Source organism: Symphodus melops (assembly GCF_947650265.1).
Source record: "Symphodus melops genome assembly, chromosome: 1".
In the NCBI taxonomy this organism is placed as follows: domain Eukaryota; kingdom Metazoa; phylum Chordata; class Actinopteri; order Labriformes; family Labridae; genus Symphodus; species Symphodus melops.
The window spans coordinates 31612833-31625392 of NC_136691.1; the positions used below are offsets into that span (position 1 = coordinate 31612833).

Consider the following 12560-nt stretch of genomic DNA (forward strand, 5'->3'; position numbering starts at 1 on the left):
AAAGGAGTGTGTTTAAATATGTTAGTGAGCATTTCTGACGTGTAATCTTTTGAAACACTCTCTATGAAAACTCTTCATGATGAGTTCACACATCCTGTAATCGATCCCTAAAGGTTCTGTTGGCTAATCAGCATTTGTAAAATGTTTTTAGGAAACATTTGAATTCACATGACAGGCAATACAAAACCAGCTCTTAAACACAATAATCAGTGAATTTCTCAGTGATCCATCTCAAACCCCGTCCTACATGTCCTTTTTCTCTTTGTGCAGTCTTCACTGTAGGACACAACTGACAGACAAACTGACCTGATGAAAGGAGACTGGCAAGGACATGGAGATGAAGAGTCACTGAGTGTGGCGTGTGCATGCATATGTGTGTGTGTGTGTGTGTGTGTGTGTGTGTGTGTGAGAGAGAGAGAGAGAGAGAGACAGAGAGAGAGAGTGAGACAGAGAGAGAGAGAAGCTGCTAGTTTACAGGCAGCAGTGTGTAGGCTGGAGAGGAACCAACCAGCAGCATCTAATGCAGAGCAGCTGTCTGTCTCCTGGGTTACACAAGCCCACTGTCTGCTGGCAACCATAAAGTGTACAGCTGGACCTTCTCCGAGCAGTCCACACACTCACACACACACAAATACATGGACGAACATGCACACACTACCCATCGCTCCTCTGCTATCCCGTCAGATGAAAACTCGCCCTAATGCATCAAGAATAATTCAGTAGCTCATCATGGACTTCCATCTCTGCACACATCACTCTTTTTTTTCACCAGCTCTATTAAAAAAGGAAATTGCCAACAAGAGGGAAAACTTTCACAGTAAAACCTAATTGGCATCCAGGTGCATGCAGTAAAGAGCAACATTCAAAGCAGTCGATAGGCTTGTAAAACATGAGGATGAATTAAATCGGCTGCTTTGATGAATGGAAATGATTGTTAAATTCAATCAGCCCACATTTTTCACTAAAGGTGAGAAAACGGTATCCAGCTTGGTTACAGACAGCGGATCAGCCAGGAAAACCCTGAGTTGATTAATTTATGACTAAATAGTCCACGAATAATTACATTCAGTCATCAAGCAGAAAGGTCAAATGTCAGGTTTTGTCCCGTTTATATCATTGAAAATTCAATAATTTGACTTTTTTCACAAGGATTACGTGAGCAGAAAATAATTCCTCCAAAAACTTTTTATTCCAGTTCTTATAAGTTGAAACAAAGCTCAGAATATGTAGTTAATAAGTTGTCGAGCGATTTAATTCAATCATCTCTGCTGTCTTAATTGGATAAAGCAATTGGCTCATTCATTCTGCTTCCATTCACACTCTCCGGCAACATGCAGGTAAAGAAAGTGACTTACCTCACACACAATGCTCAGAGCGTTCCCACTGATTAATAAAAAAAAAGAACCAGGAGCAGTGCTGAAGGGAGAGCCTCGTCAGCCAACCCTGACAAATGTTCTCACCAGTGTGTATCTCTCAGAGCGCTGACAGCTCTGTCATCTTCCCTCTCCTCTCTGTTCTCTTAGAGTGTTTACTCGAGCCTACCTAGAGAGCCGGCTGATGTTGTGCAGCCAGTAAGGAGAGACACAGAGAGAGAGAGAGAGAGAGAGAGAGAGAGAGAGAGCAAGGAGGAGGAGAGGGTGAGACTGGCGGAGGTAGAGAGACGAAGAGCAGCAGAGAGAGAGAGGAGAGAGAGGGGGAGAGTGAGTGAAAGAGAGAATTCCCTTTCTCTTAAACAGTAGACCCTCTGCGGTCAGACTCCACTCCCACCTACTGCTCTCTTAAATGCCCCCCACCCATTCACCCTCTCCACAGCATTGTAACTGAAAGCAAAGGAGCTGAAACGGGACGCCTCAAGGCTGGAAAGAAAGAGAGAGGGTGACTGAGAGAAAGAGAGTAGGAAGGGAAAATGGGGAGGGGAGCTGATGGTGGGGGGGTTGTTGGACCATTAGCAGCAAATTTCAGCAGGCAAGCCGATGGAAAACAAGATATGAATGAGCAGTGTCTGCATTAACATAGTATTAAAGAACTTGAAAGTAAGAAGTAATCAGGGACCTACACTGCTTTATCGCTGAGACTGATGAGATTACAGAGCCATGTAAAACACTGAATATATGTTTAATTAAAAAATCTTCTAAACATGTTAAGAGAAAAAAATGAAAGTCTTGTAATTTTGTAGCCTCTTTTTGTTGTTTTAGTCTCCAAACTATAACCCACCTTTGATTTGAAGCCAAAGGGACTCGTCTTCTCAAGGTTTGTTTTTCTTCGTGTTGGTTTGCCTACACGTGGGAACACTTTTTAGTTTAAAAGTTTATCCAAATATGTCATTTGTATCACCACTTGTCTACTTTGCATAACCCCAGTCCCATTACAAACTGGCTGTGAGATGAGTTGACAGGCGTGCTTTAAAGCTAGCATGTTAGACTATAATTTCACTTTTTCCTCAGAAAGAAATCCCCAACAATTTGAGGAGGATGCAGAGCCCACTGAACTCTGAAACTTTCGTCCATCATTATTTTGTTGATGAGAAGGTTTCTGAAATTTGTTTTTCTGGACCAAATATGCAAATATGGCACCAACATGAAAGTTGTAAAAAGGTAAAGCTCTTTATTAATGTGTGGCATTATGTGTGGGCCTTATTGGCCTGTGCTCACCCATTTGTGCAATCAGCCCGCCCCACACTTCACTATCCTTACGTTAACATTGTATTTGATAGCTTTGAGTGCAGTTTCGCACCTAAAACATGCTTACTGCTTACATGCATACTGTAGATCCATGCAGGACAGAGGGGTCTGACTGGAGAGAGAGGGACTCACACTGTACTCTGGTAAGAGTTTGTCAAGTTCTCAAGAACTCATCCACGGTGACTGTGGCTGCTTCTGGTGAGAGTAACGTCTAACTTCATAAATATTCTTCACATGTCCATTTTCCTACGATTGGCCAATTTCGTAGGACATTTGAGTGAGCTTTCAGGTGGCCTGTCTTTCAAAGAGCTGCCAGAGTGAGCATGTCCTACAGCTTTGCTGCTTTGCTCCAATACATCAGCAGAACTGGATGTATAACCGCACAAAGTCCGTCAGTACCACCGTTTTGCTCCGTGGAACGCGTACCCTGCCTCACTGGATGATGCAAGAATAAAAAGAAAAACGTGTGACTTTTTCTTTCTGAGGTCTTTGTTCGTTTGGTGTCTGTTTTGACATAATGTTGTCACTACTCGAAAAATAGACCTGCAGAAAGGGTGTAGAGCTTGGCGGGGCTGGTGGCACGCTCCAGAGACGGACCACAGTGCTCGCTGTGGAGAAACAATGTTTGATTTGAGCGGCAGAGAATGGCGGTGTTGAGTGTTGTGCTGACGGACCAAAGTATGTGGAAGTTGGGGGTTAACACATGTAAATGTGTTTCTATTATATTCTACTCAGTTGAATTTCTTAGTTTGGACTGACATACCTTCTGTAGATAACACAGTTGGGGATCCATTTTCACTTACATGTAAGGATCTCAATCTGACCCAAATTGGTCTCGGCATTCTGTGCATGCTCTACTGTCATCGTGCCAGGCTTTAACCCTGAAGTGAAACAGCATAAATCTGTAGCAGAGCAGAAGTTGCGCTGTTGTATGCCTTCAGATATCACTAGAGTGCAAAGCATGCATCACATTTATACCAAAAGAAAAGCAGAGAGTGTATGAGATGAACAGAGCTGTAAGGTTGTACATTTGTCCTGTCAAACATAAAACTAGTTTTGCCACTTGGTAGCTTGTTAGCGAGGTCATCAAGCTGAAGGTCCAAAAGAAACCAGCTGAAATGAGACAAATTGCCATCTCGTGTTTGGAAGTGAACATACTTCAATTAATCAATTTTCCCCTGGTGATTGGAAAAGGACAGTAGTCAATTTAAATGGTCTATTTGAGAGATAATGGTAGCTCGACGTAACTTTGTACGTAAATGTAATGATTGGAAATTATCCCCAAAGACACACGTCATCAAATAGCAGTGGAAACCAATGCTCATCAACATTTTCTTAGCTGACTAAGTTGATGGAATAGATGAATATTGGTTTTTAAGTAACAGACTCATCCGTTTAACTGCTCAGGCAGCGACCACCTAGTAGAGTCATGGCTCAGACGATCAAACAGTTGGGTCATAGCCACCTCTATAGAGATTGCTCGGGGACGTTAATGTATGCTGGTTGCAATTAGCAGCCGTTGTGCGCTCAAGAATATGATGTAAACAGTCAGGACAGCCTCAAATAAACAAACAAAACAAAGAGCTCAGGAGCCTCCTGTTCCATATGGCTCATATCGACCCCAAGTTCTGAGGGGAAAAAACACTGACTTCAAAGGGCAGAGAAATGCTCATCAAAAGAGCCTCGACGGGAGCCAGCCAGGAGGATGGTGTGACACTCATTAAGTCAGAAGATGACCCCTCGCACTGATCATAAAAGGCTGGTGGGGAATGATAAAGTCCTTCACAATCACACCTTTTCTTTTATGTATGATCATTTGAGCCAACACTGAAAGGTGCAGATGGGATGGATGATACATGTCTAGATAAACACGGCATGTTTAAGCTGAATATATATTTCTTTGTCAAATATTTGAGGAAACCCTTAAAGGAAATGTGTTCTTTCCAACCTTACCACTTAAAATGAGGATGTGAATGAAGATCCACACTGAACATCTGAAGGGTATGTGCTGAGGGGTTTTGTCTAGAAAAGGAAGAGAAGCCGAGCAGAGGATTCTCATCTTGTCGCTGAGAGCTGGTAGCTAGTCAAGCAGAAAAGATCCTCTCTAATCCTATACACAGCACAATGGCACATATGTAGCGCGGCTATCGGGCGATAAAAAGCAAATTCAATGACTTGAGGGGCATTAAATTCATTTTCATCCCAGCTCCCCAGGGAGAGGGAGGAAATCTATACAGTCTGGGGGCACAGCTCTTTTTTAATGACTCCTGGCTGTAATGATATCATTTAGATGAGATGATGGGTGGAAAGCTTGGCTATGTATAGCACCTGTTTTAAATGACTGTAAAGGCAGATTCCCTGCATCCCTCCATCTGTTCCTCTTCTCACCTTCCTGTCACACTCTTTCTCTCCCTCTCCTTCCTTCACAGCCTCGCCAGGTTTCGCAGAGAATTGCTGTGGGAGTTCTCCCGCCTCCCTGTTTGCAAAGGCGTACCTGTTCACCGACTTTCAGAGCAAGTGAACTGAGCAGGTTTGATTTCCCAGATGACATCCCGTACGTGCATCCTTGCCTGTCATCCAATTTCTTCAGCTCCGGAACCAGACGTCTGCTTGAGGGAACCCATTTTATTTCCATTAGAGCAGCAACAATGTTCACTTTTATCGACTGTCATTTAACATATACACCGCCGGAGACATGCTACAATAATATGCCAAGCGAAAAGAGAGAACTACCTGCTACTTGCTCTGAGTGCTGCAGTTGCATAAGATTTGAAAAATCACCAGGTACTGAAAGAACAGCTTTTTCTTTTCTTGTTAAAACATGGTTTGAATGAAACATTCCTATTTGAAATTCTGTTTATGTGCACCCAAAGTGCGATGAAACTGATTATGGCACCAAACACAGCAACTTAATCGTGGTGCTGGTATTCACAGTGTATCACACACAGCTGCAAAACTTCATCTAGCGGCAGCAAGAGGAAAAGTGAGACACAAGGTTGCCTGGAGCACTAATAATAAGGTCTTCTTGCTACTGTGTAATTGGTGGCGCCTCACTTGAAGGAAAGGAAAGGGACTCAGTAGCAAGAGAGGCAACTACTGTCAATGACAGAGAGACCTAATTATACTATGGAGCCCCTGCAGCCATGAAGGATGTCAAAGCGGGCAGCAATAAGGAAGGCACACCACCCGCGATGGGTGTGTGTAAGCTCACAGGTGACCTGGAAAGACCTGTTTATCTCATTAAAAATGAATCACAAGGTAATAAGGGCCCCGCTCCTATTCCACCTCCCCACCCTCCCAAAGTCTGTCCTTCATCCATAATGCAGAAGTGAGGTGGGACAGTGTGGGTTAAGTCCTCAGGGAGGGTCACTTGGCCAGAGACCTGCTCTACCTCCTCCTCCCTCAACATCTGAAGCCCCCGGTCTCTGTAATGCAATAATAATAGAATAACATAGTGATAGGAAGTATAATGTATGCGATGCACACTGAGGTTGTGAGTCCAAGTAGAGGCAGCCATCAGTAAAAAGCTTGTGACCACAATAAGTTAAACAAGAGAGAAATTGCCTATTAGCAGTGATCCATTATTCATAAGTCAGGGAAAAGGATGGACCCGGCAGTAGCTTTCATGAGACCTGAAGCACAGACAAGCCAAGCTTTTGTTTTTCTTTCTAGCGTGTGTTTGAATAGCAATATGCATGATGTTTGTGAAAGAGACTGTCTCGTTGAAAAGGGATTTTTTTAGGGGTCATGGACACAGATCTGAAGTCTGGAGGTCACTTGTTAGGATATCTGCAATCCTTTTTTTCGTAGAACAAATGTATTATGAGACATCTGTACCATGGTCTGTATAAAACACGTAGTCTTAGGGATGTAAGCCCTTGGTTTCTGAAGAAGAATTTTAAAGCTGAATGACGGCAGAGCCACCGCCATTACATCATTTAATTAACTTTCGCTCAGAGGAGTCCATTAAATCCACCAGCCTATCTTCTACCAGCGATGGTTCTGTACCCTTTCATCGCAACCCTTTTGGGCAGTCAGCTTTCTGTGTGAAAGCAACAACTCAGCGGTCTCGCCTCTTTGGGCTTTTTATGCCATTATTTTAGAGATAGGACAGTAAGACAGAGCCACAAATCAGAGAGAGAGAGAGTGAAGTATGAGATGTGGGAAAGGAGCCACAGGTCGGATTAGAACCTGGTCGGCCCGCTCCAGAGGATATAAGCCTCTGTACGTGAGGCATGCGCACTAACCGCTAGGCTACCATCGCCCCAACCATGTGATGTTTTAATTGGACCTGCTGAGGGACAGCAGATGGAAACTAGCTTGAAGCTAATTCTGGTACAATCATCAAATAGCAATATTTAGGTTTATTACTGTCATATACCCCTAAAAAGAAATTAAATTGAATTAATTATGCCAAAAGTAGCCATTCTTAAACACTATCTCTGCTGTACTACTGTCCTTAGATGACAGACAGACTGAGGGAAGAGGAAACTCCTCATTAAAGTACAAGCAGTCATTTTAATGTTTGGGTTATAGAATACATGACTCATCAGGATGAAGCACGTCAACATGCTGTGTCGATGTATTTTACTGTTGAAGAAAGTCAATGAAGCTGTCCCGCTCTGTCTCCAGTTAATAACAAGCCAGGCAGAACACGGTCTGAAACGTGCTCAGAAAGAGAGAAAATGACTACATTTTCAAATGTGAAATGAGGTTCTCTGCACAGTGTGGCCTGAAAATAAAGACTTTACTTTCTATTCGTCAAAACTGTCATGTCTGGAGCATGCAAGGGCACTGATTGTTCAGACCACACACAGTCACAACTGCTGTCCGTCTGCATTAATGGCCAATAAACATCCTCAGCACAGCGTCAGCACCTTGTTTCTGTGCTGCGGTCCCTGACCTTTGACCCTGCAATCATTCTCCACAAACCTTTTGTGTTGCTACAGTTGGCACCCTCTTCCAGTGACCCTGGCTGTGTTTGACAGCTGCTTCAGCCATCCAAGCTAACACTGCTCATTAAATATATCCACAGTGAAACTATTTGATACAACAGACATGATGCCTTAAATATGGTCAGGATCTTCAGGCTGATTTATGAGCCCAGGTACAGCATTTAGTCTGGTCCTACGGCTCATAAATGCTTTTTATTTCATTTCAATTAATATTATTATTATACAGGTAAAGATTAAGTCAAGGAAGGCTTTATTTACATTTCATACACAAGGCAACACAAAGTCATTAAAATGACAAATGTTCAAAGTCTGCCAGCTCATGTTGCAGGCTGCAGAAAATCAGTTGATGCATTTTCATCTCAATAGATAAGACGATGCGGGTTGTTTATTCATTTGATAGTGTAAAGTTTTTATTATCGTGTCATACATCCATTTATATGCCCAGCCTACATAGATTTACATGACTTTAAATATTCCAGGATCAGAGTGTATTGTAGGTCATTTCATGGCCATGGAACAGATAAAGAAAGCTGAATATTGAATCTTCTTTTCAAAGCTTAAACACACACTGCCACCTTTAATTCATGAAACAATAATTCTCTTCAGTCATTATCTTTTGCAAATAATGCAAAAATAAAATTGGACTCTGTTTCCACTTTATCCAAAATCAAACAACTCACATACTGTAGCTGTTTTCACATACACTCCTGAACAAATATCCAGATAAGGAGACCATCCCTGTCAGACAGGAGGGGTCTCCTGAGGTATCAGTCCAAAGTGTAGTCCAATGAAGACACAATATCAAAAAAAGAAACACATAAACATCGCTTCCCACCTCCCATTGGCTCGAGGTGAATTCTCCTGATTGTATCCTGCTGCGTACTCACATCAGCTCACTCATAAAACAACATATCTCCAGGTGAAGCATGAGTGAAAAATGTTGCTGTGTGCGTTCACACATACAGCTCCTCTGGGATTTATCAGGAGTTTTTCAGTGTTTTCTGCAAGTGTGAAAGCCATATATCTGTTTTCTTGTTGGATATTTTTGAATTGTCTGACCTCGACAGCGAGAGGAAGAACAGCAGATCTTAGTTAAATATGCGACCGAGGATCTTTGCCGTCTCGATGAGCGAAGTGTTACATATATCTCAGGCATAAAGTTCTGTTTGATGTGCACATATTTACATAGTTTGGAAATAAGATGGGATGAACCACTGAAGCAGTAGGAGAAGCAATTATTTTGCTGGTTTATTGAAAAGCTTTTTATTTCGCTCATTAGTGTTTCGTGTTGTTGAAACGATCAAATGTTCAGCCTGACTTCACTGGGAATTCATTTCATTCACTGGAAAACTGAATTTTCCTTTAAATGGCTTTAAGATAAAAGGGAACTTTAGGGTAGAGATCTGTTTAATAAGAAAAACAACTGCTGTGTATGATGCTATTTAGTTATTGGTGGTTTGTAATACCAAGTAGACTCTATTTTGCATGAGCAGAGTTATCTCTAGAAACCTCTCATTTTCAGCTCACAATTCTGCGCGCCTCATTTCTACATATATCATCATCCCACATCTCTTTTTTTTATTTTGTAATATGTAACAGCATGTATGCCTCCTGAGACTGGGTCCTTATCTCTTCTATTTTAAGCTGTGCTGAGCAGCCCCTATAGAACAGTATGGCAGATCCCACCCGTTGTCTCCTAGCTGAACCCAGCTCATATTTTACACCACACAGGTGGAGACAGATACACAGCTACTGCATATGTCAGCCTGAATTGCTTTGTAGATTACCATGTCGGGGAGTTCAGAGTATTTCTACAAGCCTATAAAGCCTGAGCTACAGTAATGTAGCTTATGGTTTAAATATGATGTGATTTGTGCCACACACCATAACAGCTGCATAAGCTGCAGGATTCAATCTGACAACAAGGATCCAGGGTTGAAATTTCACTATCACAAGCAAGTTGCTCTGTCGCAGAAAAAAGGATTTAAAGTCTTGTATCTTGCTTCCTCAGCACACTAACACAGAGCGCAAACACTCATCACTGTTTGCCACGGTGGCCCTGAGAACTTGACACTGAGATTTTATATTTAGAAAAAAAAAACACGTCTAAATAGACAAGTCACAAGAAATGTAGATAATCTTCTCCAAGTCGACAGGTCAGCATTTTTTAAAGAACATGGAAGAAATTGTTTCACGATGCAGTTTCAAAAATAAATCAGAAATAAACATGTTTATACTGCTGCTTGATCAGAAGGTCATGGGATAGGATATACATATATATACAGGGCGCAAGAAGGCTGCTCTATGTCCCTTGATTGTCCAAATGTGTTTTGGGAATATCATGAATAAAACCAATCAGGGTGTCAGCTCTCATTCTCTTTAGAGCCAGCTGCTCCTGCATGCTGCATGTGCGTTGTTACACACAGATTTCATTCCTTACTCTGAAGTATGACCCAACCAGTGCCGGCTCATTCCAAGTCTCTCCATTCATTGTGCACATGAACACACAGGACACACACAGTGTGAACTATGTATGAAATATGTTGATGGCAGAAGTTTCTCAGAATCATTTCCACAACACCAGGACATTCTCAGACTAAAGGCAGGGTTGGTCATTTTCAAAAAACTAGTTGCTTCACAAGTTGAGTTGACCTCAGCTCATCGCTTGCGTTGCATCTTCTCATGTCTCATTCAGCGGAAAGTAACCTTGCAGTATAAACTCTGTCAAAGGTGATGTGCTTTGAGTGCACGCAAGGGTTAGAGGGCGAGCAGGGAGACAGGGAGGCGTATGATTGGTTCATCAGATTGGTACCTCATCGAGCATCAAGCTTTTAGAGTCTTACAACTGCTACAGATGATGAATTTCCTTTGTTCCTTATTGGAGCTCATGATTAATGTCTGTGAGGACTTAAAGACAAATTCAACTGAAATCTTTCCTCTTTATTCATTGAAGTGTCGATACAGACCGACAGATAATAACATGATCTATGTTTAAATGTTCTGTGTGCTCAACATCAAATGAAGGTAGACTGTAAACATTAATGAATCTCAGCTTAGACCATATGATACCTGTTCTCTAATGAGGGCATATTGGACATAGTTTCAATATCTGTGGGCTCGATGGTTGGTGGCATGCACTCATAGTTTTGTGTACGAGTTTATATTATAAATCCAACTTTCCACTGTATGAGAACATGTGTGTGTGTGTAGACTGAACGTGCTCTGGAGTGAGTGTGGAGGGTAGGAAGCTTGTTATCTGTCACTCTGTCTTGCTGACATTCAAAACTCAATTTGAATGTATCAGTAAATGCTAAATGTTATACAAGTGAGCGATGGGATCACTGCTGTGTCTCCCTGTGCGTATGAGCGGTAGAGTGGAAGTCTCTTATGAACTCATATGTGTCTGCCTAACTTTCTTATATGTGTCTTCTAAAAAGCAGAAACACACTGAGACATACTTAGTCTATTAGCAGTCGCTTTCTGCATCCTCAAGATATGGACCTGTGCACCTGACCACACCTCGGTTTGAGACAAACACAATCCTAGATGCTAACATCGGTGCAGGCATATTTGCTTTTTGCACATTGTGAGCGCTGCATGAGAAAATGACAACTGTGTCAGGTGGAAAACCTGAAAGCTACCTTCACTGCAGGCTCAGAAGCTTAGCGCCTGGTAGAAGAGAGGACTCTGTAGGTTCAGAACAACTTCTTATTCAGGTGACAACAGAATACCTCTGGTTTCATCTTTGTTTGGTTTGAAGAGCTTTAAGACAGACAGTCTGCTGGTTGTCCATCCCTTTATTTGGGCCACCGACACAAAATGCATTTGTGCTAAGTGACAAGAAAAGACTCTCATGTTTACGGAGAAGAATTCATTTTCAACTGAAAGTAGTTTAACATTTGAGCAGAGTGACACAAATATGGCAAGTAGATGTTTGTTTTATATCTGTTTCTAAGCTTGTATCCAAACTGCTCTTATCATTGTAGGTGATTAAGGTGATCAAATGCTCCTGGTGTAAGGGTTAAGTCAAGATGACCTCTACAGTACACACACAATTATGATACGGAGCAGCGATGTGTGGTTAACAGCAGTACTATAACAAACCAATCACATGTGAGAACCTTCACAGCTCCTCCTGTATGTGTGGCAGCACACTGTTGAGTGATTAAAACCGCTCAACATCGTCCATCCCATATGGGATTATTATGATGCATTTAATGACTTTTTTTTCTCTAGTGCAATCATTGTCAAATGTGTTTTGAATGTTGTCAAATGTGTCGTCTTTGATGCAGTGCATTGAGTGATTACAGCGAGCGAAAACATGCCCCCAACAATTGGCACCTCCTTCAACACAAATTGCAGATATGAGAAGGGGAGGACATCCTCACAGACAGAGGCTATAGTTCAAGATAGAGACCCCATCACAGCGCAGCTCCATTCAAGCCCAGCATCTCTTTATGGTCGCTTTACCACAGTCTGTCTGGGCAAAGGGTTCAGGCCTGTGTCTTTTCCTCTTTTGTCTGCTCTCCTGGGGGACATGAATGGGAGGTTGGGGCCCGAACAAAAGGCAGATCATGGGTCTATTGGGGGGGACAAATGAGCTTAGTTTGGGTAATGGCAGCCAAAAGGGAAGGGAGGTCTGGGGAAGTATTGAGGCTCACCTAGGACCGGAACGGGAGGGGAGATGAGTTCCCTGGGATGAACAGCTGAGATCCTCCTTCCCACACTACACATGCTCCGTCACTATCTGACAACAACAGGGCCTGTAGTGTCTACAGGCAGCAGGAAGGGAGCTAAACGGAGGAGCGGGCTGGGGAGAGAGGGAGAGGGAACACCAGCTGATTGCATGCTTCTCCATAGTTACGGTCTGTGTTGATTTGTCATGTTGGATAAAAAGAGTTGGGAGGCTGAACTATGACCCCCT

General features: G+C 42.5%; 1 protein-coding gene across 4 annotated transcripts in view; it reads right to left on the reverse strand.

Annotated features, from left to right (window-relative positions):
* tncb (tenascin Cb) overlaps positions 1 to 12560 on the reverse strand; it is an 87351-nt gene that overhangs the window by 46735 nt on the left and 28056 nt on the right. For 2 of the 4 annotated variants that reach the window (XM_079363598.1, XM_079363596.1), the window contains exon 1: positions 1356 to 1836. The exons of 1 other annotated variant lie outside the window; for it this stretch is intronic. The gene's annotated coding sequence lies outside the window, so the exon portion shown is untranslated. Of the gene's footprint in view, positions 1 to 1355; positions 1837 to 12560 lie in introns of those variants that run through there. One more of the 4 variants, XM_079363599.1, reaches the window with a different exon arrangement.